Below are 10,964 nucleotides of genomic sequence, written 5' to 3' on the forward strand. Positions count from 1 at the left end.
AAAGCTTTTCTTAAAATCATCTATTTTTTATTGATAAGAGCAAAAAACATATTATCAACAGAATTTGGCTGGATTCTAACATAATTGTTTCCATAATTTGAAAGTCATAAACATGCACCAAAAACTAATCTGTACCAATGGAATGTTCTAAAATAGCTTTAAATATTTAAGATAATATTATAGAAAGGAAAAAATAAGTAAAGCATAAAATAAATATTTAAAAATATTTGGCAACTTTGTTTTTCAGTTAAACAATGTAGATGATTGTCCCAAGGTCATGGCATCCTATTTTAAGTGATGAATTATAATAGCTGTATTTTTGACACATGCCAAATGTTATAAGTGTCTTCACCTTTTTTTTTAAAAGATTTTATTTATTTATTTGACAGATCAAAAGAGAGCACAAGTAGGCAGAGAGGCAGCAGAGGGAGAGGGAGAAGCAGGCTCTCTGCTGAGCAGGGAGCCTGATGCGGGACTCGATCCCAGGACCCTGGGATCATGACCTGAGCCGAAAGCAGCCGCTTAACAGACTGAGCCACCCAGGAGCCCCAAGTGTCTTCATCTTTACAGAATGCATTTTTTTCCCTCTAAATGGGACCTCTGTAATGTGAAGGACACTGAGGTTAATCTTTGAAGTCCAAGTTTCATGACCTAGTCCTGCCCTTGTGACTTGAAGCTAGCTACTTAAGCTCATGTCACCATGGTTTCCTTGCCACCTACACTAAAATATACCCACCTCTTGGGGTTACTTGGTTGATTAAATGAGAATATATACTTGGGAAATTATTTAATACAATATTATTAAAAGTTGTTATTAATCTATACATTTTACTGGCATGAAAAATATTTAATATTTTTCCACTATTCATGGATTCATGCCATATATTTATTATGTGTTAAGTTAGCTAATATGTGTATTTTATGGATAATTTTTAGTTTTTAGAATCTTCTCAAATAATTTGTTTATTTTAATTTCTTTATAAGGGTTTTTTTTAACTTTTACCGTTTTTCTTTTTTTCCATTACAAGTCTTCTAGTCTTGCTTGTGCTCATAAATAAGACTTCTAGGTCTCATTCTTTCTCGAACTTTCTTGAGTCTATTATATACTCATTGCTCACTTGTCAGCACTTCCTTTCAGAAGAAATCTTTTTTTTATTCTTAAAGTTATATTCGCTTAAATTAAACTTTTGTAGAAATGGAGATCATGAGGAAACAAAATTGACATCATACTTTGGCAGTAATTTATATTTTGTGATGTGTTAGCACAATCAATATTCTTGTTAAACTAGTTATTCCATCTACATTTAACTAAGTAATACCTAACTGTCTGATTTTAAATCTCATCCTTTAATTCTGTCTGGAAACTCGGGAAAATTCTTTTTCCTGTTTTTCAAACAGATACTCTCCCCTGTTACATTTATTGCCACAGGAAGAATTTGGTTGTTCAGTAGATGTCACTAGAAGGCTGTGGTACCGTCATTTTATGCTCTTATAGTCATAGTAACAAAGCCGATATACAGATATTTTCAATTGCTTTAGTACTAAAAATATTTTAATATCTCAAATTTAATTAAACATGGAAGAGAAAAATAGATCACCCTTAAATAAAAATAATTATTTAAGATAATGAAACACATACAATTTGTACATTTTCATTATGGTATTTTTTAGATGGCATTAAACATGTATTAACATAAGGCAAGTTCCAATTAAACTATCACATAAACTCAAGTTGATCAAATCGGGCTTAATAAACGGTGCAAGAAGATTTGATGGCTTGTTGTCTGTCATTATCTACGTAAAGGTTTGCTATTAAAGAAAGCTGTTGCTATGTTCACTATTTCTGCACTCTGTCATGAGAAAGAAACATGCTTTATATACTGTAAGTTTTAAGAACAGAAAGTTTATAGAAACAGCAAGTTGACTCTATGTCCTTTTCCTTCAGAAAATTCTCTTTAGACTCTAATTTTCATATCGCTACCTCCATTAAATATTTCTTTTTAAATCTTTAATCATCATTACCTTAGGTTTCCATCAATCTCTCAGTCAACAGGTATCTAGCATATAATCCCAATCCTCTCGTTCTTAGTTATAGAAGACACATACTCACTTTTGGGAATGCTCCTTATAATGCTTCTTGGAATGCTTCCCCTCTCAATAGTCTCACTACCTGAGTTCTTCCTTTAATATTATTAGTTTTAGTCTCTCTCTTTTATCTCGTTCCTACAGTGTGACTTTAAATTGAAATGATTTATTTTGAAGGGCGCCTGAGTGGCTCAGTTGATTAAGCAACTGCCTTCAGCTCAGGTCATGATCCCAGGGTCCCCGGATCGAGTCCCACATCTGACTCCCTGCTGAGCAGGGAGCCTGCTTCTCCCTCTCCCTCTGCCTGCCACTCCCCCTGCTTGTGTCCTCTCTCAATGTCAAATAAATAAATAAAATCTTTAAGAAAAAAATTTCCTTTAGGGGCGCCTGCGTGGCTCAGTTGGTTAAGTGACTGCCTTCGGCTCAGGTCATGATCCTGGAGTCCCAGGATCGAGTCCCACATCGGGCTCCCTGCTCGGCAGGGAGTCTGCTTCTCCCTCTGACCCTCCTCCCTCTCATGCTCTCTGTCTCTCATTCTCTCTCTCAAATAAATAAATAAAATCTTTAAAAAAAAAAAAGAAATGATTTATTTTGTCCATTAATAATAATAAAAATAGCTGGTATTAGCTGAATGGTTGGTGTCTGCAGCTTCATTCCATAACCTAGGTATTCTTCATATTGCTTTAAATGCTTTAGATGCTGTAGTAGTCTGGGCAGGCCAGCTGTGCTAATATTTTGATAGCAAACAGTATATATATACACTTACTCACACCAAGCCCAATGCAAATATTCTTTGTCTGGTTTCTCTTTGGGCAACTTTACTCCAGGATTCAAGTCTCCTTTTATCCTGACACAACTGCTCTCAACATCTGGCGCCAAATTCTCCAGTGTAAAAGGGATAGAGGGAATGGAGGAAAATTGGGCCAGATAGTGAACCATCTTGACCATCTAACTGAGGACATCCCTTCACATTTCATTGGCCAGAAAATATCAGCTATCTCCAAGTGAGGTAAGAGGGCCAGGAAATGCAATAAAACTTACGATTTCCTCTTCGTGACTTCTATACCTTCATGTTATAAAATATCCATTTAAAAAGCTATACTTAGCTTTCCTTATCACGCTTTAAAAAAATTCTTTGTCCTACCAACATTTGGTACAAAAATCATAGATTTTTATACTACTGTCTCTAAGATTTTAAGACTTAATAGCTTGAGAATGCTCAAAAATAATGGTAATTATCAAAATACAATATTCCAGAAAATTTAATGTTAAAATACATTGCTTAAATGATTCTTATCTATTTGTATCTTTTATAAAATACATACTAAATTTACAGTGAAATAAATTTCTCTAGTGGACTGAGCAGCAGTCTTTGGTTAGAAATGGGATATTATGGCAGCAATTATACAGTCTATTATGATAATCATGCTGACCTTGCTGGGGGCACAATTTTGTCAACAATTACTTCTTATGTCATATTTTCCTAAGTCATTCAGCTTCTTCATACTGAGGCCAATTTTACTTCACTTTGACATCTAAAATTTTCTATACCTTTGACCCTTTGGTAGATTATTAGTATATGTACCAGAATTTGGCTGTAATATTGTACTCCATTAAAAAAAAGTAGGTTAAATGGCTAACATTTGTTATAGTAGAGCCCAAAACATATAAAGTGATGCTGAGTATCATTGAAAGTAAATTATTAATTTGAGGGCTATGTCAATTGCATAATTTTGAAGTTCTACTTTACTTCGATAGAACCAAAAATGCTAGGAATAAAATGTAACTTCAGGGAAGTTATTTTACTCCAAATATATTTTAAAATAGTCAGGGCCATGCATCAATTTGAAACGAGTTTGACTGTGTGTGTGTGTGGATGTGCATAACTAAAAAACAAAAAAACCCAACTAACCTAAAGTTAGTTTCCCAGATAATAAAGTAACAGAATCCATTACTACTGTTCTATCTCCTCTCTGTGTGTGTCAAAGAAAGTCAGCAAGTGTCAAGACATTGCTTAATGCATTCTATGTGCCATAAAAGAAATTGGCAAAAAGCTCTCAAGTTTTTTACCCCTAGTTCAAGGACACAAAACAATTTATAAACTATTATCTCTGTGATGAGAAATGAAATGAAGTGTTTGCTCTGCCTAGCTTTTAGCTGATTGTAGCTTAAGTGTATATTATATTGTTGATGTTGAACAGAAGACACTTTCTGTAACTGCTCACTTGGATAGTCTCCAAAAAAACGATGCAAATATTTTACGAGATTATTCCAGGAGGCAGAAGAAAAATGTAAAGGAAACAAAAAATAAGGCATGTGGTTTTCTCTCTCGTCTAAGACTCCTCTGCGTCCAGGAGACCGCATTGACCTGCTCCTGGCAAGGGAAGAGAAGTTTTGCCAGGCTCTCCTGAGGTCTTCTTGCCACACATCTGGTGAGACAGTGTTAACCTGTGTGGTCTCTTCAAGACAGTGAGACCTTCCCTCGGTTCATGGTACAGATAAGTGTTCTTCTGAAACAGATGTAGCCAGAGTAAAGAAAATGAGCTCTTTGGGCCACAGTCACAAGCTCTAAGGACATGGATAAATAGTGCCTTTGGAGTTTCTCTCTCCCTAGTATCTGCGCAGATAGAGATGGATATACAGATATTTATTTGATAATAAAGGAATTGTTTAAAAATTGAAGTGATCCTTATACACTTTCATATTCACTTTTCACAACAACTTGTGGAGTTGGGCATCATAATTATGCCTATTCAACGGATGAGAACAACAAACTTCAGATACCCAAGATTACAAAATTCCTAAGTGAGAGAAACGGGATTCAGACCCAGGTCAGCTGCTTCTGTACCATTCACTTTCAGGCTGAAGGGGATTCAGTGGTGCCACTTTCTAATCTGTGAACAGCTTGGGAAGCCCCAGAGAGCCATGTGCACTTAGGAAAATTATTTCTGGAGGCCTGTCCATTCATGCCTTATCACTTCTGGGGGGACAAAGTTGATACTTTATGGTAGCACTGATTTTTACATCCTCTTCTCTAAAACAAAACACAAGAAGAAACTTTAAAAGTTGTAGCACTCCAGTGTCGCTTGTGAAATTACCTCTTCCAGAGGCAACACATCTATAACATACAAAAATACGATCGTGTTGTCCAGCAGGAATTGTTTTAGATCTTGGAGGCTAGTAAAAACATTTGACTTTGTATGTCTAAATCTCACCTATATTTGAAATGACTACATCCAAAATTTGGGTTCAATGAAAAACAAATGATTGTAATAAATGTAACTGAAAAACTCAACTACTATATTTCATATTTAACCCGTCTGTGTTTTAAATATTCACATATACAAATACATACTATATTTATTAAATTGAATGAATCAATAGTTTTTCAGCCATTGTATTTTAGAGATCAGAAGACAAAATCAAATGTGTAATCAGTGATCTTTTATCTCCTAAGGCATTTTTTTCTTTAATATTACTTTATATAGTCTCATGTTTCCAGTTGCATTTCAATAAAAAGGAATTTATATTATGTGTACTCTTGAAAAGAAATTAATGTATAATAGATTAGATGTGGGCAGCATCTGTTGGTTTTGAGTTCTCAGATCCTTAGCAAAAGCTAGAGACTCAGGAAACAAATCTTGTGGTCATCTAGTGTCCATATCCTTGACATGTTCATGCACTTTCAACCGGAGGGCAGAAGGAGAAAAGGGAAGTTTATGGAGCATTTTCTTGCTTCTTGTTCTTATGGGATGTGAATTTATCTACCATGTAGTTATTTGCTTGTCCAGATAAATTGTAACTCCAAGAAATTTATTATGTTAGTAGTTTTAAAAGCATACAGGGTCAGGTTATCTGATTTTGGTATATATCTCTAGAAGTGCACTCAGGCCCCTAAACATGCCAGAAATCCAAGGAGTCGTTTACAGAATCATGTTATCTTATGAAGTGAAAGAAACTTCTGCAGGGAACAGAGATGCAAGCTGGAGAAATGCTTCTGACAACGGAAGCTCTTTAGCAAAATGACTCAGTTGTTTGTAGGTGTATCCAACTGAACTAAAACCTCATAAAATAGAATACATCCTTTATTTCTATTTTCATAATATTCAAAGACATTAACTACTGACATAATATCTGGCTTTATTATAAATTATTTTATAACATACATACTCTTTAAGTATTGGAACTTACACAATTCGTGTCCTCTCCGAGAAGAATCCATAAATTTTGTCAACAATGCCTACTTAGAATTTTAGAAGATTATATAGTTCACTTTGACAAGACATGGAAAGAACAGCTCCATGTTTGAGTGATATAGTTGCCTAAGGGCTTTGGAGCAGAAAGATGTAGGTTTTATTCATTAGGTGACTCTTGACTGAGGGCAGTGAAATCAGAATAATGACACTTAACTCACTAGCTTCTCAAAGTGATATTAACTTGAGTTATTCATGAAAACTACACGGCATATTTGTCAAAAGGTAGATTTCTAGCTCTGAGCCAGTCCTGTTGAATCTAACACTCTGTGGATGGAGATTTGAAATCAGAATGTAAAAGAATATGCCCCATATAATTCTTACTAACATTAAAGTTTAAGAACCATTAGTTCCCATTATCTTATATGGTTACAAAAATATCACAGGAGATGTTGGGAAAATGTTATATGTCTAAATATATTATAGATAGCATGTATGTGAGATATATGCACATGCAGTTTGTTAATAAATGGTCATAATAAATATGATTCAATTAATATACATAAAAATTATTGTTTTAGGTCTGTGTATAACAGTCATAGAAATAATTATGCTTATTATAAAGTTGATTCAAGGTAAGGCTAAATGATAATTTCAGAGACAATTATTTCAAATTTGAATTATTTGGTAAATTATCTTTGTGTCTATTTTAAGGACTAATTTAATCCTTATGAACTAGGTTTTAATAAACATTTGTTGAACAAGTAGGGCAAAATTGGACATTATACTTTGTATTGTGTAACATGTTAAGCTTAAAATATTTCCATGTATTTCTATTACAGGTGCTTCATTCTATTCTATAGGAAATTTATTGGCTGTTTAAAGTGTCTATCACTGGAGTTTTTGCTAGGAGGACTATTGTTTAACATCTCATAGTGAATTTGTATGGGTTGTGCACTGAATCTGTGCTAGAGAATACTACATTTCCTCTATTGAATTTTTGGATTTAAGAGCTTCATGGTTAACCGGGAAAGTGTCTCTAACTTTCAAATGAGGTGATTTCTAGGTAGACGGCCAGGGTTTGCCAGAAGGATGAGATATCCACTGTCGCTGGTAAGGCTTTTATGACTGAAGCAATGCTTGTAAACCTCAAAGACAGGATGGTAAACTGACTGTGAATTAGATCCAGGTGCCTGCCCACAGGGGAAAATATAGGAATGCAATCAGATTTGAAAAGGGTCAGATTGGAAAAGGTTATAGTTGATTTTAGCAGCAGGAGCAAATGCTTTGAAACGTTTCTAAAGGAGTGTGTGTTAAGCACTGGGCAGATTGTTTTTATAGACTGGGATTCTTATCTGTGGTGCAATTTAGATAGGAATGAGTATAGTTATCTGCAGAGTTCCTCCAAAAACTTTAAAAGTCAGTAACCTGTGGCTCCAAGACCCAACCTTGAAAGACAAAGTGCTTAAGAAATTATGTCACAGTGTTGAGTTCAAAAAGGAAAACATATTTTGACTTCCTTCTGTACCAGCATCATTATTTTCAAATGATTTTTCAGGCCATTTATCTACCTGAGCACCAGATTGCTCAAATAATTATAATTCATAATGTGCCCACAGAGTCTTTTAATCTTTTAATTGATTACCCTAGGAATTATATGTACATCAAAGATTAACATTACAGGGAATAATAATGCATCTTAATGTAGAGATTGCATTTAAAAAGATTGTGTGTTTTTTTTCCCCTCAGTGCTTTCTCATTCTGACATCTGAAATTGCTTTTCTTAAATCTGTCGACAAGTTCACATACAACATAGTTAAATGAGTTTCCCAGCATTTGAAGAAACCATGAAGTTCTATTTGCAATGAGTTATATAACTTTTTTTTTTAAGATTTTTATTTATTTATTCATGAGAGACAGAGAGAGAGAGAGGCAGAGGGAGAAGCAGGCTCCCAAGGAGCAGAGAGCCCGATGTGGGACTCGATCCCAGGACCCTGGGATCATGACCTGAGCCGAAGGCAGACGCTCAACCATCTGAGCCACCCAGGCGGCCCTGAGTTATATAACTTTAAAGAAAAAGAGTCCAACCAAGAGTCCCACATTCCATAGTTTTATTTGAGAATTTTTTTAAATAAAGTTTAAGCTCAAAGGTCTCATTTAAATGAAAATAGAGTAAAAAAAAGATTTTTCTCTCTGAACTTTCTCCCTCTATTCTGTGAACATGTGAAATCATAAAGAAAATTGGAAGTTTGGACAAAATATTACCTGAACATAGTGCTTCACACTACCTTTTTTAGCTTTTAAGTTGTTTTTGTTTTCTTTCCAGGAAAAACAATTTGGTGCAGCTAAATAAGCTGCTCCTGCTTTTCATGACCTTTCTAAAGAGTAAAAAAAAAAAAAAAAGAAAAACAACTCTTCTATAAATTTGGGTTCTCTAAAATAGTTAATTCTGAAAATAATTTTGTTAGCTGAGTCACAAGATTTTAAATCTTAACCTGCTGGAAGTAATTTTCATAGAATTATTGAAAAACAAATCCAGGTGTCTGAGTTTAGTTCAACAACCATAAGAAGACATGATGTGATTGTCACACTGCTTTTGAGCTTTGTCCTTCACAACAAGACAGGTACAGTCTTCTGAATTCTAAGGAGTTAATAGTTTATTTGCATTTGATGCCAACTGTTCTCCTTTGGCAGTGGGTAACTTGAATTTCACCAAGTAGTCTTGGTCCATTACCATACTATTAAATTCAATAGAAAAATAATATTTTCCTCCAAATATTCCCATAAGTTTAAGATTAGATTATAGATATGAATATATTATATGTAACTGCTTTTTGTATTTATCTTGATGAGGACAGAATTTTTTTTTACAGACTAAAACCCAAGATTTACATGACAGAAACTTCCTCACCAAATATATATATCCATCCCTCTGAATTCGTTAAACTCAGTATCCACGGTTAGGCAAATTTCACTACTAACTGAATCAAAACTTGTGAACAACACTGGCAAAGAAGATGAAATATTGTATAGTCTGGATGAAGCCATTGTTGTTGAGTGAAAGTTTTAATTTTTAAGATTTAACTTACCATATTTGTTATGATTTCAGAAAATCTCACCTACAGTTACTTATTTTATTATTTGTTTTCATTTCACTATTTTGATTAGAATTTTAAAATTAGAATAGCAATCTCCCGAAACAAACATCTACATTTTGGTGTTTGGCTGAATTGAAGAATAAAATTTTGTGTATTTATCTTACCCCCTGCCATTTTGTTAATTTCAATTTCAAAATTTCAAAAATTATCTATATGAAAAAAAATGTTAGGAGATTAGAAAGAAAACACACAACTCCATTTCCAAGTCACTGACTTTTCAGTTCAAAGCATTAGCTTTGAGGTTTATCAAAGGATTATAGCCTTTGACTTCTCTTTGAAGAAACTGTAGTGAAGTATACGATAAAAAACTTCATCAGTATTAACAGTAAAGCTGGAAAGGTGAGAATTTAGGATGTGAAATACTTAGTGGCCTAAAATAAAATTATTAACTATTCTGTATGATACAGTAGTGGTAGATTCATTATGCCATGCTTTTATTGAAACCCAAAACTTCACAACGCAAAAGGTGAAACTTAATCTCTGCAAATTAAAAAAAAAAAAATGAACTAAGAGGTCTGGGGAATCCCAGAATGAAATGCAAACTGTGATAAAGTACTCAGCTGTGTTACAAATGTGTGATATGACCTTATTGAAGGGGGTAAAGGAAAACAGTACTGAACACAATAACTGCTGGTCACAGGCTATGGAGAGAATGTTGCCTGTTCTCACTCTTCTCTTTCCTGTGCTTATCTTAATCTCTATCATTTAGGAAATATTCCCCAAGTGTTTCTTGAATTAATGTTGAATACAACAAATCAGGTATTCCAAAAAAAACCCAACAAATTCATTAAAAAGTCATCACCAAATGAGCCTTTTTTCAAAAAAAATATTTATTTATTTATTTGAGAGAGAGAGAGAGAGAGCACACGCACGCATACACACACACACACACACATATGCACAAGTGGGGGCAGGGGCAGAAGGAGAAGGAGAGAATCTCAAGCAGACTCCGCGCTGAGCATGGAACCTGACATGGGGCTTGATTTCAAGACCCTGAGATCATGACCTGAACCGAAACTAAGAGTCCGAGGCTTAACCCACTTAGCCACTGAGGCACCCCCCACGTGAGTGATACACTACTGACATGGCATACAGAATTAGACCAGTTTGCTCCCAAACATGACATTCTCAGTGAGTGCCTTGCAGCATTTTGGTGAATAGGAATAGGGGAAGAAGGAGATATTTGTCTTGCTTCTCATGCTAAGGCTAAAGCCTTCAGTGTCTCACCATTAAATTTAAGATAAGCTGCAGAGATTTTTGTATACATCCTTTCTTGTAGGCTCCTGAGCCAGTAGAACACTGGAGTAGAAATGTTCGTGAGCTACTGGGAACCAAATGTTGACAAGGAGGATAGTCCTTTAAGGCCATACTCAGAGTCCTCCTTCTCCAGAGGCTTTCACAGGCTTTTACTCCAGGTATTCTCTCAGGTTCATTGTGAAGATCAAGGTGAACCCCCATGACTCCAGCAGAGGAGACCGAAAGATCAGCCATTATGAAGTCCACCTAGACCTTTCTTCCATGGAACAAA

Source organism: Leptonychotes weddellii, chromosome 7 (genome assembly GCF_054177405.1).
Source record: "Leptonychotes weddellii isolate Sample4059 chromosome 7, ASM5417740v2, whole genome shotgun sequence".
NCBI lineage: Eukaryota > Metazoa > Chordata > Mammalia > Carnivora > Phocidae > Leptonychotes > Leptonychotes weddellii.